Source organism: Sarcophilus harrisii, chromosome 2 (genome assembly GCF_902635505.1).
Source record: "Sarcophilus harrisii chromosome 2, mSarHar1.11, whole genome shotgun sequence".
In the NCBI taxonomy this organism is placed as follows: domain Eukaryota; kingdom Metazoa; phylum Chordata; class Mammalia; order Dasyuromorphia; family Dasyuridae; genus Sarcophilus; species Sarcophilus harrisii.
This window is the reverse complement of record NC_045427.1, coordinates 370,220,089-370,231,669: the sequence shown is the minus strand read 5'-3', so window position 1 is coordinate 370,231,669 and position 11,581 is coordinate 370,220,089.

Sequence of the window (11,581 nt, the reverse complement as noted above, 5' to 3'; positions counted from 1 at the left end):
AAATTTTTTTGATGGAAGAGTATTGTATATTTTATCAAAAGCTTTTTTTCTGCTTCTATTGACAAATCATATGACTTTTATTGTTTTTGTTAGTGTAGTTATTTTTTTGAGGTTTTCTTAATATTATACTAGTTTTACATCCCTAAGTATAAATTCAATTTGATTATTGTATAGAATGTCTTTGATATCTTATAGTAACCTCAGTGCTAATATTTTATTCAATATTTTTGCATTCCTTTTAATTCCCTATTTCCATTTTATTGTCCAAAGCTGAATTAGACCTATGAAAGATTTAGCTCCTTGCTTACAAGCAAGTTCCTTTAGGGCCCCTAACTTATCAGGGATGTGCTTTTCTGTTCCATGACAAACAATCCCAATGAATCATACATCTTGATCCAGCCCATATGTTTTTTCAATATTTATAAGTCCATTGTTGTTCTCTCATACAGTAACTATAACTGTAACTGTAAAAGAGCCAATGACAATCTTCTTTGATTTTCCCAGAAATCATTATGTTATCATAATAATGGACAAAACCACATTATCTTCTTTGGAAAAAGCCTCTGGTTTCTTGGGCCACCAGGCCATATATTGTGGTAGATCTTGAAAGTGCACTGATAAATGAGCCAAGTAAAAACAAACTGGCCTTAACCATTAGAGCTGATGGGAATAAAGGAGAAAACTTAAGCCAAATGAAGGATTTCATGTGAATTCCCCAGTCAGGCAAGCTAATAACTCACTTATTGGTGATTATATCAGGCCATGGCCAATGGGCATATCACCTTATTCACTTAAAGGTGTTATTCACTTGTCAAATTATACCTACCTTTAAATCTCTGTGACTATATTTATGATCTCCTGTTTTCTCCTTCCTCCTTCATTGAGGATACATATGAAAAGCTATATTTGTGGATTTGGGTTCCTTTCACTGAATATTCCCCTCATAATACTCCAAAACACAACTTGATCTTTGTGTAAGGATTCTCACAATCCTGTTCATGATACTAAGAACGATTTTAGTGAATACAAATTAGAGATTGCAAGAATGCCAAGACAAGAGAAACTACAAAAATAGGTGACACATGACTCTGTTTATGAGACAGAAAAAAATTAATGGGGTGGAGGGAGCCTCCTACCCTTACAATGGTAGGGTGAAATTCCTGCAAAATCCTTGTGAAATAGCCAACTACATGGGAATTCAGCATCATGAGTTCCCCCATCTGGGTCAAAATACCCCCTTTTTTATTATAAATCTGAGTTTTTTGTTATGAACTGAGTAATGTTGGTTGGTTTAGACCTCTCTTTGGAGTACATCCTAGAGAGCCATGTGGGTTAGTCACTGGCTCAGGAATTGAATCCTGCACAACCTACACTTGAATGCTATATAATACATAAGGACAAATAAGGACATTATACGTTTTCTGGTTTATGCACTAGTCACTACATTTTTAGAACTGAGAGCTCTTTTGTTTAACCTGCCTTTCTGTAAAAATCTTTCCATTAATTCTGTTTTTTATGCCATCCTTTTAATAACATTACAAGAATCAGTCAAATTGATTGTAGGATAATTTTCATATTTTGATGTGGCTGGTATAGCAAATGATGTAGCATCAGGTGATGTGCTTTAGAGGAAACACCATTTTTGGGTTTAGTCATGTAAAGAATTCACAATGGCCATCTCTTTAGCAAAAGGTAGATGTAGAAGAAGAGGTTACAGAAAAAATGATGGGATACAATAGCTACCAGGAATGGTAAATTTGAAATAGAGTGGGAGAGCATATAAAAGACAAATTCTTTAGTAGTACTCACAATTACGTAGAAAGGGAACACCCTATGAGATTGGGGCATGCCTATAGCTAGCAAGCTAAATCTTGAAAGGGATTTAATACCCTAAAATAATTAGTTATAAGGAGAATGGGGGTGTTGAGAAGCATAGTGGAGTTAGGAGCGATACCATATGACATGGGGGAGGGGTAAGGGGAAAGACCACAACATAGAGAGACCCAAAGAAAGGCAGTCATGGGTCATAAGCTGTTTTAAATGCTTCAGTTTCTCTTTGCCCACTATACCCATTATTCAGAACTTCATCACATTCTCATTATGATTTTTAAAAATCCAAATCAAATGTGCCCTTCTTCATTCTTATAGCACTTTCCCCATGATTCAACAATTTCTTAATTGCCAAATCTGATGATCTTTTTTCAATTTCCATCCTTCTCAATTTATTTGTTTTATTTGAACCTATTCATCACCTTCTCCTCTCTGGGTTGCCATAGAATTACTTGGTTTTGGTTTTCTTCCTACCTCTCTGATTACTCCTCAGTTTTTTCTATCCACAACATGCTTTTTAACTGAGAGTTTTCCTAACTCTCTTGTAAACTTTCTTCACTTTCTATATCCACTCTCATCGTGACATTATCAAGTCACAATAGTTTAATTGTCATTACCTTTTGGTGAAATGCAGAATTACATAACCAGCGTCTCCCTTCAGAATTAAAACTATATCGCCAATTCTTATGGATCATTTCAAATGAAATGTTTTGGAGACATCTTAAATTCAACATATACAAAACAGAACTCTCTTTCTCTTTCTCCTTTTCCTTCTGTCTTTCTGTCTCTTTCCCCTTCCTCTCTCTTTTTCTTTCCCCTTCCTTCTCTTTCTCTTTCTCTGTTTCTCTCCCTCAGCTATTTTCTTTTAAACTCCCTCAATTCTTCCATGTCTTGAGTTTTTAACCTCATGATTATCTTCAGCTTCTTTCTTTATCCCCATATATTGTGTCAATTTTCAAATCTCCACATTTCTTTCTCATGTTTATCCTTTTCTCTTTGCTTACACAGTTATCACTTTAGTTCAAGCCTTAATTGCCTGTTGCTTACACTATTTAAATGGTCTACTTGCCTCACATTTCTTTTCATTTCAATCTGGCCTCCACCCTGCTGCCAAAGTGGTTTTACTTAATCACAGATCTGACTTTGTCATTCTCCTGCTCAATAAACTCTGGCTTCTCACTATTGTCTCTAAGATAAAATATCTATTTCAGTTTTAAATTCATATACCCATTTAGATTATATTTTGGTCTGTGGTTTGAGATGTTGATTTATTTCTAATTTTGATTACAAAGTTTCCAGTTTCTCTAACCATCATATTTATTTCCAACCATATTTCTCCTTCTCTGCCAGTGATGGTTTAAAATGAATAACAAAAACAAGTTCAGTAAAATCCATCAATACATCATTTGTTTTTTGACCAAGTAGTTGGTATATTCTTCCTCCATCTCTTCTGGCTCCCCAGTCTTCTACCTTGGTAGTGAAAGAATCAAAGTGCTTTTTCTCATTTCTTTTATAAGTTCAAGATAGATTATTAACAATCACACAGCTTTCAAATTAATTTTAAAATTCTTGTGTGGGATGGGTTCTAGACCCCCTTTCCCAAATTAACTAATCAGAGACATCTTCAGGTACAAAGAGAAAGCATTTATTTACTCCCTGCAGGGAAGGGCCAAGTGTACCTGGGAGACATATCAGCTCCTAACATGTGCTCGTTGACCCAACCAGTAAGAAGTAGTAACTAGTTAAATAGCAAAAAACCCGAGCCTTTTCATTGGATAGACTAAAAGAAAGTAACCATTAGTCAATGATGTTGCCTGCTTCCTGTGAGTCACATCACTTCCTGTAACTTTCTGTCACTGACTTAGGGTCTGATCTTTAGAGACCTCTAGGCCTTGAGATCATGCAACCTGGGACCCAAGATCTGATGGTCCAATTCTAAAAACCTCTGGGAATAGGGATCATAGACTTCTAGAGAAAGCTTTACCTATTTATCTTAGTCCCATTCACTCTTTTTGCTTTATCATTGTCACTGGATATATTGTTTTCCTGGTTCTGCTTACTTCACTCTTTATAAGAATTCTCGCATCTAAGAATTATCGCATTTCTTCAAATTCCTTATATCTATCATTTCTTTTAGGTCAGTAATATTCTATTGCATTAATGTTACTAATTTTAGATTATTCCCTAATTTGTGAGCTTCTAATTTCCTCCCTCCCTCTCTTCCTTCGTTCCTTCGTTTGTTCGTTCGTTCGTTCCTTCCTCTCCCCTTCCTTCCTTCCTTCCTTCCTTCCTTCCTTCCTTCCTTCCTTCCTTCCTTTCCTTCCTTCCTTCTTCCTTCCTTCCTTCCTTCCTTCCTTCCTTCCTTCCTTCCTTCCTCCCTCCCTCCCTCCCTCCCTCTACTCCTTCCTTCCTTCCTCCTTCCTTCTTTCTTTCCTTCCTTCCTTCCTTCTTTCCTCTAGTCATCAGGAGAAATTAAGCAAAATAAGATGTCAAAACCTTTTCTGGCCTTTGTGATAGAGGGTTACTCAAACAGGGCAAGAGTTAACAGTCAGCAGAGGAGCTAAGTAAACTAGCTCTGGTTCTATCCTACTTTGGGACTAGGAATCAGCTAAATAGGGCAGAAGTTAAGCTTTTCCTGGAATACTTATACTCAGTAAGCTCATGACTATTAACTTTTCCTCTGGGAAGAGTAAGCACTAATTTTAATGGTCATGTGATGCATATATCAGGAGGGGGTATATACCAAAGAAAAATATGAACAAGACAGATCTAGAAGTTGTACACTCTGTAATACCCAGCCAATGGGGAAACAGAGGAAGGATCTAACAATTGGGACAGGTATAAAAGTTTTTGCTCTCACTTCAGTAAGTGCACCTATTCCACAGGACACCTGCTTTTGCAGTTGAATGATTAAATGGAACTTTTAACTTCATTTCTCCCAAGTCCAATGGAATTATTTCTTTTATTTCTTTCTTATTTTTTGATACATCAAGAAATAGTTTTGAGAGAAATGATTACTAATAACCAATGATTTGGGGAGATCTAGAGTCTCCCCATTTTTCTAAAATCTTCATTTCAAAACTAAGTCTCTGAAGGTTGAATTTTAACTTTCTTGTCAATTGTGATCAGACCCTATCTAACTTTACAAGGAATTTAATCTAAGGTGGAAAAGTCAACTGGGCTCAGGTTTGGATAGAAATAAATAGATTGCCCAGGGATGAGTGTAATTTAAAAATAAATGGAATAATCAAAGTTCATTAGACTAGAAATAGTCCCTCATTATAATATTCCTTTTCTCTCATTTGTTGTTAACCAGTAAGAACTGACTGTCATCCTCTGGAACACACACTTTTCCAAGAGCATATAAGACTTGAGCCTGCTATTTTGATGGTCTTTGCCATTCAAAAATGCGACTGACCTTTTTTATTAAAATGCTAGCATTATTAATAAAATGATTAAATTACCCAGAAACTATGTCTCTCAAATTTTTTAAATGTCAAGAGTATTATGTATCGTGGTATATCTCTTCCCAGTAGAATATATTCACTATTTTTGATCTATTACTTTATTTGGAACATTTTTTTTTTTGATGTTTTGAGGTGATGAAGGGGAACGGAGCTTTTCAACTGCCTTCTTAGAAGTCTCCCTTGACTGTCTTCCTTAGAGTCTTATATCTACATTCTCCCACAAACTTCACTATGATTGTCTCACCAATGTCTTGTTTGATAAGAGTGGGAACATCACTATGAAAATCGGGGCAAAATTTATTTAAATACTTGCTTCTTATCTGGACTAATTATGGGGTGAAGCCTCTGTCACTTTTTCTACATAGAGTTCCAGCCACGTGCCTCAATTTTCATGTCTTTTGCCAGATGATCATCCAAGACTGTTAGCCAACCCTTTATCTTGGGAAACCCTTTACTCTGTGAACTTTTTGGGGTTTCTACTTTGGCTTCATTCTCTTATTCCTTAAATCTGTGTGCTTTCCAAGTTCCCATTCTTGGCCTTATTCTCTTCCTATGTGATTTCATCTAGTTATCATCTTTATGCAAGTAATTCCCAAACACTTATACCCCTATCAAACCTTGTCTCAAAGTTTCAATTCCATCTTTTTAACTACTTGTTAAATATTTTCAATTACATGTTCACTAGCATTCGAATTCAACACATCCAAATAAAATCTTATCATTGTAACTAAGTATATTTATCCTTGTCCTTGACTTTCATGGTGTTTTTCCTCCTTTCTGTCTACCATATCTACTAACCCCAGAGTCATCTTTGACTTTTCCTCTTCCCTTATCCTACATATCCAATAAATTGCCAAATTTTGTTGATTTTACCTCTGCAAGAGCTATGAAATCTTTTCCCCTCTATTCCACTTTTCGTGTAACCATCCTAGGTCAGTTCCTAATTTCTTTTTAGTAAGACTATTATAATAACTTCTTATGGGTATTTCTGTCTTTCCTTAATCTATCTAGTTAATCATTGACAATGACTAAGACAATTTCTTAAATCACTGCTCTCATTGAGCAGTGATTTAAGCAGTTACTCCTCTGCTTATTAACTTTTGTGGCTTCTCATTGCCTTCCAAGTAAAGTCATAAATGCCAAATTACTAACAATATAGCCTCTTGAAAATCAAGATCCAATATATTTTTTACTCTTTTACATCATATTTCAGGCCAATTTGATTCATTCTCTGCTCTCTTTTCTTTTCTTCCCTGTCCATTCTCTGTGCTTTTGTTGATAATGTTTCCCAGGTTGGGAGTATACACTTCTAATTTTTTTCTAGTACATTTATTTATTTTTAATACATATTATTTTATGAATCATGTTGGAAGAGAAAAATCAGAACAAAAGGGAACACCATAGGAGAGATAAAAAACACACAAAAAAGAAGTGAAAATAGCATGTGTTGATTTACATTCTCAGTTCTTTTCCTGGATGCAGATGGCATTTTCTGTCCAAAGTCTATTGGGATTGCTTTGGATCACTAAACCACTGAGAAGAACCAATAGATTCTTCTTATTAATATTTCACCTGTTAAGCCTCTCCATTGAATTCAAGTGAGGTGTCAATTCCTTCATGATGACTTCTCTAATCTCTCCAACATGCTGAAGGAAACCTCTCTATTGACAGATTTATGATAGCATTTTGCTTGAATCTTTTCATTGTTCTTATCATGTCCTTATTCTTTCTTGTATCCTAGCTATTTGTCATTGTATTGGTACCTCTTTGATTAGGTAATATGATTTTTGAAAGCAGTTTTTGTGGCACATGTCTCTTTGTATCTTCAAGCTCAAATAGGGGCAACAATGTGGTACATTATACAGAAAATAGAAGATTTAGAGTCAAGAAGACCTAAGTCTGAATTCTGCCTCAAACACTTACTATCTGAGTTATTCTGGGAAAGACATTGGACTTTTCCCTCTCTCAGTTTCTTGACCTATAAAATGGGGATAACAATAGCATTTATAGACTTGATGTGCTAATCAAATGGGATAATATTTGTATCATTTATAGTGCCTAACAAATCTTACAGCATTAAATACTAGCTAAACTAATTATGAGAATCATCAATTCATTATCAAAGTATCTATGATTTTGATAGCAGGGGGAACTCCCAGTGGGGAATGTCTCTTTACAAATTTAGATATAACGTGCTAATGATTTAGTAGACAAGATCAGAGAATTCCTGAAGTACAACATTTAAATGACCTGCCACATAACTTGGAAATGTCAAAAGTGGGATTGGAAACTATTTGTTCCCAACTCCTAGTCTTACACTCTAACCATAGAGTCATATTACCTCTTTGCTTGTTATAAATATTTGACAAATATTTATTATATTGAATTATTCAAGGGTATGTGATTGAAAGAATTAGGGTATGGAGGATCATATATTGTTCTTTTTTAGATGAAGGAATTAGGAATTTTCAGCTTGGTGAAAAGAAGATTTAAAGGGGAGGTTCTTAGTGGCCTGATACTTTTAGAATGAAGTAAGAAAGAGTGCTTAGAACTGGTAAAAATATGTGGAAGGTCAAGGGTGGTAGACTTAGGTCAATGGAAGGATAGTTTTTAGCAAGTAGAACTGTCTCAAATTTTAATAAACTGCCTCAAGAAGGAAGGAATTTCTCCATTCCTAGAGTTCTTCAAGTGGATTATTCTATAAAAGATGTCTGCACAGATAATTAGTAAACCTTTTTAATTTTATGACCCTAAAATGATGTGATTGTATTTAAGAACTTTTGAGTCTTTTTCATGGTATCATTCTCTGTCCCATAGTCTTCTTGAACCCTAAGATCCTAGGAGATCCTCAGAAGTCAACTTGGTAAAAGATCTTGCAAGTCCTTGGGTAATTTGGGGAGCCAAAGCAAGTTTCAGATAGAAAAGTGGTTATCCCAGAACTACCATTGGTTTCTTAAAACCAATTCATACAAATGTGTCAAATTTTTCCTTTTTCATCAGTTATTAGCCTGAAGACTGTTTGGGAATATTAATAATAGCTAGCATTTTAATAAAATCTACTATATGCCAGGTATTGTGCATGTTACAAATATTATCTCATGACAACCCTGGGAGCTAGGTGCTATTATTATCCCCATTTTACCATTGAGGTAAACAGAAGTTAAGTGACTTGGCCAGCATCATATATCTAATAAGAACCTGGAGTTGAATTTGAACTCAAGTTTTCCTGACTTCAGACCTAGCACTATACCTACTATGTAACCTAGGTGCAGAATAGTCTACAATAATTTCCTCCATTATCACCACTCCTAAATTCCCCTGTGATCTATTTTCTTTCTTTTTCTTTTTTGTTTTTTAAATGAAATGACTGTCTCCAAGGTTAGTAATGATCTCCTTATTGCTAAATCTGATTGCTTTTTTTTCCCTTCATTGTCATCCTCTTTGAATGTTCCCTTTGACATTGTGGTCAGTTGTTATGGGATAGAACTGTGAAATTGAAACAAAGGATTCTTACAATGTACTAAGTTAGTGGCATTGATAGAGACAATAGTTACCTAATTTAGCATGGTTCAGTATGATTGATTTAATCCTACAAGGAGATGTTATGGGCTAGAACTTGAAACAAGGTACTAAGTGGAATTGAGAAGAGAGTGGTTAATTTAGTTTAGCACTGATTTGATCCTACAACAAATAATGGTTTCCTAGTGATATAATGATTGGTTTATATTCAGTGTGGGGCATATAAGCTAGGGGCCTCAGCCAGGATTCAGTCAAGGAGATTCAGAAGCCAGAGAAGGCAGGCAGGAGCTCAAGCTCTCAGAATCAAGGAGAGAGATAAGCCTCCAGAAAAACTAGCCAAGCCCCAGTGAAGGAGAAAGACTTTGAAGGAGACAATAAAGGATTTGGACTTTAACCCCTGGCTACTCATGAGGCGATTACTGAACTGAAAACGAAGGCTGCTCCCAGAGACCCCAAGGAAACCGAACCAAGAGAACATTACATTTTAAAGAGAATATTACAGTCAATTCTTATCTTTTTTTCCCCTTTCTTTTGGCAGAAGATAGATTTATTTAGAGGAAGAGGTTACAGACAAAATAAAAGGTAAAGTAGGCATTAGGAGTGGCAAATATGAGATAAGGTTGGGAGAGAATATAGTTAACAAGGAAAAAGGCAGGGGAATTCACAGTTAACTAGGGGAAAGAAAATACTCCATGAGGTGGGAGTAAGCTATTCATTTGGCTATATTACGAAGAAAGAAGCCATTAAAGGAAAGGCACTATGAGGAGGAGGAGAGAGTAATCTCATGGTGGGCTTAGACCTGAAAGGGCTTAACCAATATTTACCTTCTTGACTCTTACTCTGGTTTGCACGGTATTTTTCTTTCATGGTTTTATTGAGTGTGGTAAAGTAGAAAGGGGACTGAATTTGGAGTTAGAGAATCTGTGTTTGAATACTAGAGCTACTATGACTGATTACATGGGTAATTGCTGCTCTCTGGTCATTTTCATTCTGTACTTTTTTGGTCCACTCTCTTCTTCTCAACCAAGCTTCCAGCTCCTACCTTGAGTTCCAGACATCTTTATGAAATGCTGCCTCATACATACCCTTTTCCTACTTTCCTCCTCCCTTCCATTGCCTTCTACCACTGCCTCTGGGAAAACAAATCAATGCTTCCACTCCTGGAAAAGATAAGGCAATCAACTCATCTATGACTCTATTCATCATCCTGTGACTTCCCAGACCAAAACACCTTATATAACTATATTTACTGTCTTCCCCTTTGTTAGAATGTAGGCTCCTTGAGGATACGTACTGCTTTGATTTAAATATTTTAAACACCTAATAAATGTTTTTTTCTTTCATTCTATTGTTCATTCACTTTCTTCTGTGGGCCTCAATTTTCTCATTTGCAAAATGAGGTGTCCTGTGTAAGGGATCTTAAAGATGATTTTTAAATTTCCTTATAATTTTTTTTCTGGAGAGGCTATGACTCTGTCTCACTTAAATCCAACTCAAGTCATGACTTTGTCCTTGTGATGTCATTGGTCCTCTTTGAAAGGAAAAGATGAATGATACATCTCATGACATTACCACAAATCTATTATTATCTGCTTCCTACCTTTTTTTCTGTTTCTCCTTTCATTTGACAAACTCCCAGTAAGAAAAAAAGAAAAACAAAATAAGAATTTCTTGTGGATTTCAGACTTTGGCAATCATATTTCTTCCTGTAGTTGAGGCTGGTATACTCTGGCCTTCTTAGAAGAAGCTATTCCTATAACTTTCCCCTCTAAAGCTCTCCTAAAGCAGATTCTATGAGTAGATCTTGCTCAGTAATTTAATTTAAAAAAATTACCTCTTTAATCCATTATCCCAAATAGAGCAAGAAATCTTGCCTGGGCTCATTCTTTTACATACTTATTACATGGTCACTACTCTCCCAACATGAATCTATGGTAGATTTGCCTTTAGTTATTAATGCAAAATTATGTGGGCCAAGCCAACAGATTCACTGAGGCTTTGTAGGCAAAATCTCTGGTAATCTTCATAGCTCTGATCATAATGGAAGATCTTGAGAATATCAGCTTAAGAAATTATTGCTGTTAATCATGTAGATAAAAGTAAAAAAAAAATGTCATTTGTTATTGGGATTTTTAGATCATCATTTTTACTAATTGCCTCCCATACCTGTAACCTTCTCATCTCTGGGTTCCTTTAGCTTCTTTGGAATCTCAGCTAAAATCCTGTCTTCTTAAAAAGGCTTTCCTGATCCTCCCTTCATGATCATCTCTAACTTATCCTGTATGCTTTTTGTTTATATTTGGTTATTTATTTGCATAGTTTCTCTCCTGTAGATTTGAAGGCCAAGGATTGTTTTTGGTCTTTCTATATTTCTTTATCACTTGGCATAGTGTCTGGCACATAATAAATACTTAATGATTTTGCCTTGATTTGATCAACTCAATTAAGTGCACATTTTTTTGACTGCTTACTATTGGAATAAATAAGTACACTACAAAGATAGATAAACTCCACTGAAATCAGGTAACTTTTACCTTTTCTCACAGAGGTCTATACATGAACTATATTCTGGCATTCCCAAAGGAGCCCCTGGATTGGGAGAAAATCAGTTAAATTCTGATTTTCTTAGGAGTATCTGGCTTGGACATGATATAGAGAATTTTTAAGAATATAAGATTGAATCCAGTTCAGGAAAACTCAAAGCTTTGGTTCTGATCTATAAAAGTCTTCATTCCATAATCTTAGGGTCCTCTTAACTTGAAATT